The 13,021-nt window shown below is 41.7% G+C and overlaps 1 protein-coding gene and 1 non-coding gene across 2 annotated transcripts in view; both read right to left on the minus strand.

Moving 5' to 3' along the window:
- RASSF3 (Ras association domain family member 3) overlaps positions 1 to 13,021 on the minus strand; it is a 73,788-nt gene that overhangs the window by 37,652 nt on the left and 23,115 nt on the right. The window lies entirely within an intron of this gene.
- On the minus strand, positions 1,889 to 1,998 carry LOC112864005 (U6 spliceosomal RNA). Its single transcript, XR_003223936.1, has one exon. It is a non-coding gene; the product is annotated as a U6 spliceosomal RNA (small nuclear RNA).

Consider the following 13,021-nt stretch of genomic DNA (forward strand, 5'->3'; position numbering starts at 1 on the left):
GACAACTACTTTGTTGACAGCCTGGAATGGTCCGTAAATTAAGGGACCAATATCATGAAGTCCCAGATTTTCCAACGGGCAGACAGGCCCATTTCTCTGATCGCTTTTTGCTCAAGCGAGCCTTCAGCCTGTTTTTTCTGGTCTCTGGGCTAAAAGACACAGGCTTGTGTAAACAACATTCACTGCACAAATTCAGGGCCACTCAGCATTTCCTTACCACCAGAAGATAAGAGCGTTAAAGGTTCTTTATCTTTCATTTCAACTACTTTGGGAGATCTGGCAAATGGAAAAAGGAAAGCAGGAAATCACAAGCAATTCGGGAATCTTCTCTGTGCTAAAAATTAGTAACATCTCTTTTTTAAAGTTATTTAGATATAACTCACGTAACCATAAAATTCACCCACGTGAAGCACACAAGTCGGTGGTTTTAGTATACTCACAATGTATACAACCATTCCCAAGATCTAAATTTACAATATTCACAGACCCAGAAATCCTATCCCCATTAGTACTTGGACCCCACTCCTTCCCATTATGCCATCTCAAAGTTAGTATCTCGTTAACAGTCTTCCATTCCAGGGGCACCTGGCTGGCTCAGTCAGTGGAGTGTGGGACTCTCAATCTCAGGGTTGTGGGTTCTAGCCCCACGTTGGATGTAGAGACTACTTTAAAATAAATCTTAAAAAAAGTCTTACATTCCTTCTACATCTTCCAAAGTACTTAGCAAGTACTTAAAAGTCCGGTACGTACCTGTTCATCACCATCAGATGCATACACACCTATGCCACAAATAACCTCAAAAATAATTGTCTAGTAAACATTACATTCAGAAATTTTGTAAGTAGGCATATCCCAACATCTCCTCCTCCGACAATGAGATTCCAGTTAAAAAGAGAAAAATTGGGGGGGGGGGGGTGCACCTGGGTGGCTCAGTTGGTTAAGCTTCTGACTTTGGCTCAGGTCATGATCTCAAGGTTCATGAGTTTGAGCCCCGTGTCGGGCTCTGTGCTGACAGCTCAGAGCCTGGAGTCTGCTTCCGATCCTGTTGTCTCCCTCTCTCTCTCTCTCTCTGCCCCTTCCCCACTCATGCTCTGTGTGTGTGTCTCTCTCTCTCTTGAAAGTAAAAAATTTTTTTTAATTTTTTTAATTTTTTTAAAAATGGAAAAAGTTTTTAAGCTAGATGTATGTTCCTAAAACAGCACCATGTTCTGTTTTTTGTTTTCTACAATTAGATAATTTTAGAAGACATAACAATGGCTAAAACAAGCATTTCAGGAGTGGACTCCTCTCCATAGCATCCAGGACTCTCTTCTCAGTCCCCTGCCTCGCCACCACCCCAGGAAACTAGATCTGGCAAGCTGTTCCATGAAGATTCCGGCCTCATTCCCTCCAAAAACAACACATACAGGCCACTGAATGATACTTCATTTGATAACGTGCATTTTTTTTTTTTTTAATTTTGATACCGTATCCTCTTAAATGAAGCCGTTTCAAAGAAATGGGATATCGCAGGGCACCTGGGTGGCTCTGTTGTTAAACACCTGACTTCAGCTCAGGTCATGATCTCACAGTTCGTGAGTTTGAGCCCCACATGGGGTGAGCATGAGCCCCACTTTGAGTGAGCTCGTGCCCCACTTCGGGTTAAAAAAAAACAAAAACAAAAACACGAGCCCTGCTTTCTCTCTCTCTCTCTCTCTCTCTCTCTCTCAAAAAAGGGAAAAAAAGAAATGGGACATCACAAGATTTTTTCTTAAGATAAACTATTTGGTCACAGAAATACTAAATACGAAATAAAATACCTGTGGGCCTCATGTAGATTTGAACACCTCTACAGATTTATACCAGTGTTACTCAGAGGGAAGCATGTGCTTTGTGCACAAACCACTTTGTTAAACAGTGAACCGTCATGAACCTGTAGGTCATCCTTGAGCAGGGGCCATGCTAATCTTCTCTGCATCATTCCAATTTTAGTGTATGTGCCGAACTGAATGTGTCCACAAACCATCTGTGAATTAAGCATCTCCCCTTGCTCTCACTTCACTCTGGAGCGGATTTCTCCTGGGACGGGTATCGGTGTCATTAGCTCTTAAGACTAGTAGGTCATGGCACATAAGTAGTTTTGTTTTGTCTTTTGAATAGCATCCATGGAAGTTAATGCAACAACAAAGATGCACATGACTGAAATCATTTACTTGGAAATGAGAGAAGGGAACCTTGGTGAATTAGTTTCAGATGGAAGATAGTTTTAATTAAAAATTGGACTAGTGGTGGGGCACCTGGGTGGCTCAGTTGGTTAAGTGTCCAACTCTTAATTTTGGCTCAGGTCATGATCTCACGGTTCATGGGTTTGAGCCCCGCATCAGGCTCTGTACTCACAGTACAGAGCCTGCCTAGGATTCTCTCTCTCCCTCTCGCTTTTTGTCCCTCCCTGATTCTCGCACATGCACGTGCTCTCTCTCAAAATAAAATGTTTAAAAAAAAAAAAATTAGACTAGTGGCTAGACGATTATGCCAAGGTAGAAAATACTCCTCCTAGTGCTACTAAAGTGATTTTAGCGGGAGTCAGAATTGAGAGAACGGAGGGAAAATGGGCAATCTGACACTGGAGCGATAATATCCTTCTCCAACGTGAATTTGCTCTTGGATCCAGAGGAGCTCCACTGACAACCGCCCTCTACCAACCTGGTGATCCTGGAGGGTGAACCGGAGTTAGGACCCGGTTAGGTCATCCTCAGACATCACTCCACAGACATGCTTCTGGTTGAGTACTGAAGACACCAAGACTTTAAAGAGAATTTGGGGCCCCTGGGTGGCTCAGTCGGTTAAGTATCCAACTCTTTGATTTTGGCTCAGGTCATGATCTCACGGTCATGGGTTGGAGCCTGCATCTGGCTCTGCACTGACAGCATGGAGTCTGCTTGGGATTTTCTCTCTCCCCCCCCCCTCTCTGCTCCTCCCCCGTGTGTGCATTCTCTCTCAAAAAAAAAAAAAAAAAAAAAGTCTGAGCACCTACCATGAAGCAAGCACTGTGCTACAGCATACACAGAAAGGTGGAGAAAGTTTAAAAACAATGCCTTTAAAGAAGTCACAGATCTGGTTGTACAAAGCAAAACAAAAATATGTCATCATTCAGAAAATTATACTATTCAAGAAACCTTAAGATTACACTGTTTATTCTGCCATTAGAACCTCAGCTAATTTGGAGTCACGATGCCACTCCTCTTCATCCCTATTCAAAAAGGATATTGCTGATACACTGAAAAGCATGATAATCTAATGTCTAACCACCAACTAGTCTGTTGTAAATCTCAAGCTGCTGCCTTAGATCTTCCAATATTTCAAAATAAGAATGTTTGGGGGTGCCTGGCTGGCTCAGTCAGTGCTATGTGCAACTCCAAGCATATAGTTTACAGGACTAAAAGTAAATACTCAGAGCAGGGACTTTCCAAGAAGTGCGATTTGCTGTAAGCAAATACGTGTAAGAATCCATAGGAAGCACCCAAAATGGCAAATCACTTTGGTGCAAGTTTAGTGTAACTACTTCTGTAAGGTACAGGAAGAGGCAGGACCCCTAAAACTCCCTAGTAAACATCTCCTGGGGTGCAAAGGAAATTTTATTTTAGCCACAGAAGACAACTCATTAGCCAACTATTGATTAAATATTTGAATCTGATCTTCTCTGTCAGCTCAGAACTCAGCACATTATGGGAGTCATGAGATTGGGACATTGAGGCACTGCTTCAGCCTGGCTCGGAGGCTCTGCTTCCTCTTCTCCTTGGGGAGGATCAAATTTGCTCATCACGCTGGCGAAACGACAGCTGGGAGGGTGGGCCAGATCAAAGTTAACATCCAGGGGCTCAAAGAATAGGATGAATCCAAGATGAACTAAAGGCACATGTAAGATCTACACTTGTGATCCCTCCACTCCCCCTCAAAAAAGACAGAAGTATATTATTATCTTTGTAACAAGAGAGGAGTAAATGGTCCCACTCTACTTCGTGCTCGTCAAAAAATGCCTAATTTGGGGGATGTCTTATTTGAAGAGCAATAGTGGAAAGAGGACCAATTGAAAGACGATGGTAACAGAGGCTCTGAAAACTCCACAGGAGGAGTAAGCACTGGGGAGGTTCAGCATGGGAAAAGGAAACCAGGGAGATATGAAGCCCACTCTGCAAAAGCAAAGCCCACTCTGTGAAAGCTACACAAGGAGACAGTTTGGCTTGTTTTACCAAAAAGCTTTTCCGATCTTCCAAAAACGGCTTCCTGGGAAACTGGCAAGCTCTCTGTTCTGGAAGTGTTTAAGCAGGGACATCATGACCACTTTGGAAACCAGACACATTCAATACCGCTCTCTTGCCTAGCCAGGTGTCAACATTTCCATCTTCTGACTCTCCTGGGATTTGACTGTGTCCTAGAGGGGAACTCAAGACCCATTTTCCTTACTGATTCTAACCTGCAGCATGGGGAGGGAAAGTACATTAGAATAAATAGAGGCATTTTTAAAAATCCAAATAGCAGGGCGCTTGGGTGGCTTAGTCAATTAATAGTCCAACTCTTGATTTCAGCTCAGGTCACTGTCCCCTGGTTTGTGAGTTTGAGCCCCACATCAGGCAGATTCTCTCCTCTCTCTGCCCCTCCCCAGCTCACATGCTCTCTCTCTCAAAATAAATAAACAAAAATCCAAGTGACTGCTGTGACCCCAGAACACCCATCAAAGCTTCCAGGTAGGCCCACCGTATTTCCACGAGTTTTATGAGCAATTCTGACAACCATCCCGGGTGAACCCCACCACTCTAGAGTTCCAGCCAGGAGCCCCAGTCCACTTCCACAGCTACAACCAGTTTTGTGTTCATTTTCTCCAGCCCAGATCTCCCTCCTGACCCTCAGTTCGACATGGCCAACATCCTACTGCAATGCCATACCCGCTGCCCAAAGAACCTTTCCAAAGTGGGAAATATCTCAAAGGTTGCAGGGCCAGACATTCACGAAGTGCCTCCTTGACCTGCTCCATCCCTTAGCCCAAACTCTAGTGCCCATCTGCCTGAGGTCCAGCCACTTTCCAAGGTACAGGTCTCATTCCTTCTACACAAAGCCTGGTACCAGGGCAGCCACAGCACATCATCAGGAGTTTTCCTCTGCACTTTCTATGTCATGGTCAGCCATATGCATTTCCTACCTTGGGTACCTCGCACAGGACTCTTAAAATTGGACTGATTTCTCATGTACTGTTTAATACTCCTAAAAGGACCTAAAAACAACCCCACGAATAAAACAAATATGGGCTTCATTTATTTTTTAAGTTATTTATTGAGAGAGAGGGAGAGAGAGAGAGAGAGAGAGAGAATGAACGGGGGTGTGGCAGAGAAAGGGGCTCGATGCTACAATCCTGAGATCCCGACCTGAGCCAGAATTAAGAGTCAGCCCCTTAACCCGCTGAGCCACCCAGGCACCCCGGATTTCATTTACTGTTGATTAATGATAAATCACATGTGGATGAATCACATGACATTGCATTGGGCAAAAGCTGTCAGCTACAGAAAGAAACTATACTCCAGATTTCATTTATATGAAGTACACAGCCTGCTTCAGATCCTCTGTTCCCCTCTCCTTCTGCCCCTCCCCCACTTGCGTTCACGCTCTTAAAAAATAAAGAAATAAACTTTAAAAGTACAGTGGTTCTAGCGGAGAGGTGAAAATACTACTGATTAGGAATGGATACAAAAGTGCTGGCTTCAGCAGCACATACACTGGGTGGTGGGGGGGAGGAATGGACACAAAAGAACCTTCTGGGGTACCAGAAACATACTCTATTTTGAGCTGGAAATAGCTGGTAGTTGGGAGGGGCAAGAGGGGAGGGAAACTGAGGGGAAGAGACACACATTAAGCTGTACAATTAAGATTTATACATTTTACTTTATACTAGTCATACCTCGATTTTCAAAATTCAAACACCTACACAAATAAAGATGAGGATTCTGTGTCTGAAGATAAACCACACTCCATTCTTAACCTCCGGAACAAAATATCTTTTGTTTTGGGTTTTTGTTGTTGTTGTTGTTGTTGTTGTTGTTGTTTTTGGTAAAAGATGACAGAAGGCTAGCAACAAAAAGTTTTACTTAATAAAACAACACAGCTAAAGAACACAAACTTTCAAAATGGTAAAATTTAAAAACAAAATTTTTTTAACGTTTATTTTTGAGAGAGAGAGCACAAAGAGGGGAAGGGCAGAGAGAGGGAGAGAGAGAGAGGATCCGAAGCAGGCCGCAGGCTCTGAGCTGTCAGCACAGAGCCCGACATGGGGCTCGAATCTACAAACCGTGAGATCATGACCTGAGCCTAAGTCAGACGCTTAACTCACTGAGCCACCCAGGTGCCTCAATAAACATTTTTTATAAAGGATAAATTCATCTGTAATACACCGTCCTGTACATGGTGGGTAACAATACCTATCTCACAGGGTTGCTGTGATAGTTGACTGAGGAGATCACATAATAAAGTACTTAATACAGTACCTATTCATCAATAGGGTCCATACTCATCACTCTTGATTTGCCATAATTATCTGTCCATCTCCTTCAATCCCTTTCAGCCCATCCCTCAAAAATTCTCAGCCCAGCAGGCATTCAGTATCGGCAAAATAAACTCAGAGGCTCTCTCCCAGCAGGCAAACCATCAACAACTCCCACCTGATTCCGCAAGAAAATACAAAGCTTTTGAGGCTGTGCTTCTGACACCAGTGTCTGTACAAACCTCGGGGCTTACCAAGGTGTACTGGAGGTCAGGTAAATATGGTATATGTACCGGAGGTGGTCTCACTTAAAACCTCGAAGAAAACGTAGGTGTTTTTAAGCAGACGTTAAGAAGGCTGCGACGTTCGCCAAGGCACTGCTGAGAAGTCTTCGGCGCCCAGCCGCGAGCACTGAAGTGTGGTTCGCTGGCCCTCATTCTCCCTGACCCACCCCACGTCCTCTCCTGCTCTCCCCACCTTCATTTCAGGAACAGTTTTCACAGCTCGAGCACCAGGAATTTAGAATATTCCTGCTCTCTACCTTATAAAACTCTAATCAAGGTACTCCTGGCTTCTTAAAGCAATTTTAACTGACGATGGCTTGGGCTGTTTCCTTGAATTGTCAACACCACTCTGTCTGGCTTACTAACCCAGTAAAACAAAATATTTATTTTCAGCAAGTCGACACGCAAAAATCGAAAGAACAGGAAACTACAGTTAAGAGAAACAAAATACCACAGTAAGATTAACAAACGATATGCACTTTTAAGGATGCTCTTAAGAAGTCGCCATTGTATGAAAGTGTATTTTGGACACAACCATATGCATGCCACAACGAATGGTAACTTTATTTAAATAATTAGTCAATCAAGGGGAACAAATGAAACTCTAAGAGAAACTGAAAAATCAAACTGTCCTTTTTAGGATTAACCTGCAGGAACCTCCGGCTGTTTCTACCCAGAATAAAATTCATATGCAAATTTTTTTCATTTACAAAAGAAAAACAAGACAATTATAGGAGGAAAAAAAAAAAACAACACAGAAGCCAAATGAGATTTATCCTATCACCCAGAGAAGTAAACCCTTTGGGGTTTTCTTTTTCCCCTCTCTATTCTTGCATTTAACCTATACATGCCTTTTTTTTTTTTAATGTTTATTTTATTCTTGAGAGACAGAGAGTGACAGAGCACAAGCTGGGGAGGTGAAGAGTGAGAGGGGTACACAGAATCCAAAGCAGGCTCCAGGCTCTAAGCTGTCAGCACAGAGCCCGTCACGGGGCTCGAACTCACGAACCGTGACCTGAGCCGAAGTCAGATGTTCAACCAACTGAGCCACCCAGGCACCTGTATACATACCATTTTTAGAATCTTTTCCAATTAAAAAATGTCGTGAAGATCTGTGTATTGAATACTTTAACAACTGTTAATGTTTGTTGGTCAAAAGGTACAAAGTTTCGGTTCTGCGAGATGAGATTAAAGAGTTAACGCACAGGCAGGATAGGATGACTATAGTTAATATCATACTGATCCCAGGAAATATGCTACAACAGATTTCAGGTTGCTGGCATCACAAAAATGATGGTTAACTATGAAGAAATGACACATTAATTAGCTTGACAGCGATAATTCACTGTGTGTATCAAGTCATGATGTTGTAGGTCTTAAATACGTAACAATTTTTATTTAAATGAAACTATATATAATATTTTGACATTTGAGTATTACTAGGGACTAGGCCATGACTATGCTTTTTACATGCATGACCTTCTTTGACATTCAAAACAACCTCAAGAAAGCCGCGATGACAATGATCAGTTAAGAAACTTGCCCGCACAACAATGTGAATACACTTAATGTCACTTAATTATACACTTAAAAAGTGTTAAAATGGTAAAAGTTATGTTATGTATATTTTACCGTAATTTTTAAAAGAGAGAAAGAGACTCGCCCAAGGTCACACAGCTCTAAGGGGCAGCACCAGAGTCAGAATTCACAGTCTGGCTCTAGAACCTGAAGTTCTAGACACTGTAGCCTACAAATATTTTTTTTCCAATATAAATATTTTCAAATTGTTGAATGTCTATATATTGGACAGGTTTGATGTTGGACCTTTATTCTGTTTCCAAATTTCCCACTATTAAAAACAATGCTTTGATGAGCCACCTTAGAACAGATTTTTCATACATCCTTGGGTTTTGGGGGTTTGATTTTGTGGTTTTTGTTTTGTTTGTTAATTTAAGGGTACGCTTTTAGAGGTAGAACTAGGAGGTCAGAGCAGAAAGCAAACAATTTAAATAACCAGGTGGATGAGCCATCAACCAGAGCTCATTCTGATCGGCTTACAAGGAAGCCTAATACAGTAAGTAGATGATTTGCAACAAGTAACTGTAATTCGATGGCTCTAAGTCTCAGGGTAAGAATGGGGGGGGGGGGGGGGAGGCAGACAACAACACGCCCATGTGGCTCAGTTGGTTAGGTGTCCCACTTCGGCCAGGTCATGATCTCGTGGTTCATGAGTTTGAGTCCCGTGTCGGGCTCTGTGCTGACAGCTCAGAGCCTGGAGCCTGCTTCAGATTCTGTGTCTCCCTCTCTCTCTGCCCCTCTCTGCTCATGCGCGTGAGCTTGCTCACGCACGTGCTCTCTCTCTCTCAAAAATAAATAAACATTATAAAAAAAAAATCAATAAACATTAAAAAAATATTTTAAAAAAAGGAGAATCACTAGAAATTCAGAGAGTCACAAAGGAGGCTGTCCATGACTAAAGAAATGCTGCTATTGAAGAACACATTAACTGCCCGTGAAATGTCCCTTGGAGTCCCCACCCTGACAGCTGTTCAGACTCGTGGGACCCCACCTCCACAGGGGTTCCCATTTGTTCTCTACTTTGACCACCACCTGCTTTAAAGTTCTTAGTTCAAACTAGCAGGACAGTGAAGAATATGTAAGAGGCCCTAAGATTAATCAGTCGGTGATCTGATCGACATTAAATCCGCATAAATGCAAAGCTCACCCCTCACCCCCTCTCCTACAATGGCAAGGAGACCTTTCATGTTGTATTCCGGCATAAAGTTTCTGTCAATAATGACTCATCATAGAACTTGTAACCAAGATCCATGAGAAGTAGCTCTCTTACGGATTCCTGCCAGAAGGAAATAAATGTTTGGAGAAACAACTAAACCATAATAGCAAATGGTTTTAGGATCTTACTGAAAAGAAGAGTTACATAAAAGTTCCTTTAAGAGACGTGGGGAAAACATGAAGAAACTGATATTATCAGCCTAAAGCCAGTCCAACAGGTCTCTTGGAAACCACAAACTAAACCTAGGCAGCTTGAGGAAGACTATAAGAAAACCTAACCGAACCCCCCACCCCCCCTTTGCCCAAAGGGAGCACTCCCCAGGTTATTCCAAAAAGATGCCATCAGGATTTATGCCATTCTTCATTCCCTTCTACTTGATCACTTTGAGACAGAAAGAGGACTGAAGAAGTTTTCAGTACAGCATGGACACTAAAGTTAATAATACTGCAGCATATATTTGAAAGTGGCTCAGAGAGGAGCAGTTAAGGTAGTTAACTTCTCCTGACAAGAAAAAAAACAAGGTACTGCCATTTGATGATCATTTTGCAACATATACAAATAATGAATCGTAAATTACCAGTCTACAACTGAAACTTACACACATCAGTTACACCTCAAATGTTTTTTAGTTTAAAAAGACAGTTTCAAATAAATTATAGAAAATTTAAACACCACAAAAAAATGTTATTATCTACTCAAAAGTCTCCCCTGCCCCACCAAGCCATTCTTCCTGTACCTTCAGGTGAGCACAGATAACCAAAGAAATACAGTTTAGGAATTTCTTTTTTATAGTCTTTCTTTGCGATTTTAGGTGAAGATATGCAACCATATATCCAGTTAAGTGGAATTTTACACAAATCACTGAAGTTACCAACCATTAACACATAATAAATATGATCTTCTGTATTCCAACTTGTCCCCAAACCACAAGTTTCCACAGGCCCATTACAGTTTCAAGAAAATATTAGCATACAAGTTAAAAAGAAATAATTAAATCCTCAAGCTTCCCAACTCAAAGATGGAACTGAAGTACTAACCCAATGAACATGAAGATACACATTCCCTTCCCTGTGACTAAGCGATTCCACTCCTGGGGATTACAACCTACAGAAAAGTTTCGCATACACGTGAAAGGAGGCACGTAAAGAAGTGTATTGCAATGTCATTTGTAATAGAGAAAAATGGGAGGAAATAGTAATTAAATGTACATCAACAGGAAAATGGACACACGGTAGTGTATAGCAATTAAAAAGAATGAACTAGAGTAGCAAGAATCTCAAAAACAAAGCTAACAATAGACGTTGAGCTACAGAAGAAAATATGCAATAGGACACTACAGCCAGAAGTTTAAAAAAAAAAAAAACACGTAAAGTAACACTCAACTATTGATGATTAATATTTACATAGACACCAGTAATTAAAGTATTAAATACATGGACATCAATGATAAACAACTGGAGAGAAAGGGAGGGGGAGAAAACACGGAGCGAGGAATACCCAGGGGCTTCAACTACATCTGCAATGTGTTATCTTTAAAGTTGGATGATCAGCGGGGGCGCCTGGGTGGCTCAGGTCATGATCTCACAGTTTGAGCCCCGCATCGGGCTCTGTGCTGACAGCTCAGAGCCTGGAGCCTTCTTCGGATTCTGTGTGTGTGTGTGTGTGTGTGTGTGTGTGTGTGTGTGTGTGTGTGCGCGCGCGCCCCTCCCCCACTCATGCTCTGTCTCTTTCTGTCTCAAAAATAAACATTAAAAAAAAATTTTAGGTTGGACGATCAGCTATAAAGGCATTCATATACTTTTACATAATCACTGTATTCTGAATAACTGTATTGTGAATTACTGTACTATAAATTACTATATTCTGCATGACTTTATTTTTTTTTAAGTTTATTTATTTACTTTGAGAGAGATAAAGAGAGTTGGGGAGGGGCAGAGAGAGAGGGAGAGAGAGAATCCCAAGCAAGCTCCTACTTACTATCAGCATTGCTGAGCCCTGGCATAGGACTAAAATCCATGAACCATGAGATCATGATTTTAAGATCTATCCCAATCTCACAGATACACTTTGTAGTGTTTCTAGAAAGTTAGAAAGTCACCACTCATTCTATGCACCTATCCCTGGAGACCATCCCTATTAGAGACACATGCCATTTCTGAAAATTCATGTTTTTGAGGCAATCTAAACCTTTTCCAAACACACATCAGTGCTTCTTCTACAGAAAAATAAGTTGCACACCCAGTCACTGTCTGAGCTTCTACCCTTCCAAAACCCAAATCCAAGTGTCTACAACCTCCAAGAAGTACTCCTAATTAGGTCTGCCCTTTTCTATTCAGCCTCTTGGTGCCACTCACTCAACAAGAGTTGTACAAAACAAATAAATCAAGGGTACTATTGTATTTATTTTAAACGTCTCTTAAATGTATTTAATCTCTTCTGAGTTGTTCTGTGCTCATTTATTACAGCTGTTACCATTCACAAACTGCATATTATATGTTGGTCTCCTCATATAATCCCAGAGAGTTCCTTATAAGGAAGGGAGAGTCTTTTATAATAACCCAATTGTATGTAGTACTAAACCCTGCGCATGGTCCGTGCTCAACAATACGTACTGCAAACATCTGAGCAATCTCAGTGTGCCAATAAGGATGTGAATGACTCAATTTTTGGAACTCACCCAGATCCTTTACATTTTCTTTCTGAGAATATACAGCAATATAGAGCCAGCCTCTAGAACTTCATTTTCCACTCCTTGAAACAAATCTCCAAAGCTTATTAATTGCAGACTGCTCTTTAAATCACAACAAACCACGGAGAAATCCCCAATTTCTTACAAGTTGTGACATTCATTACAACCACTATCATTTACACCCATGTAGTGCATATATATGTACTTTGTTAGATGATAATGAACGCAACCGGTATGAAAACAAGAATGCTAGAAATTCAAAAGGTAACATAAATGTACAATATATGCAAATCTATACATACATTTGTAGGGATTTCACAGTAAATCTTGATATGCAAGGAGACACTGCCTTATCTGGTTCCCATCCCCCTCTCCTATTCCACTACTTGAAACAAGTCTACCCAGGCTTAATTTAACCATAAGCCTATGACTTCCCTTCCCATTGTCCCCCCTAACCCCCGGCCCAAGCTCCAAGCACTAAGCACTGACTTTTGCTAATGTGGCACAGTCACCCCAACGAGACTGCTGCTTTCCCTATTCTTCATCGCTTTCTTAAAGCATGGGTTCTCACACCAGACTGCCCATTTTCTAACCCTAGTTCCTCTGTTTACCAGCTACTGTGACCCTCTCTGTGCCTCTTCTCTACAAAGAGAATATCCAGCCTACCTCACTGGGTTAGTGTGAGGAGGAAATGAACCAATAAATGTACAATGCATTGAGCCATCGTTGTTATCAACAGTAAGAGT

Source organism: Puma concolor, chromosome B4 (genome assembly GCF_028749965.1).
Source record: "Puma concolor isolate L17-30 chromosome B4, mPumCon1.1.hap2, whole genome shotgun sequence".
NCBI classification, from domain to species: Eukaryota; Metazoa; Chordata; class Mammalia; order Carnivora; family Felidae; genus Puma; species Puma concolor.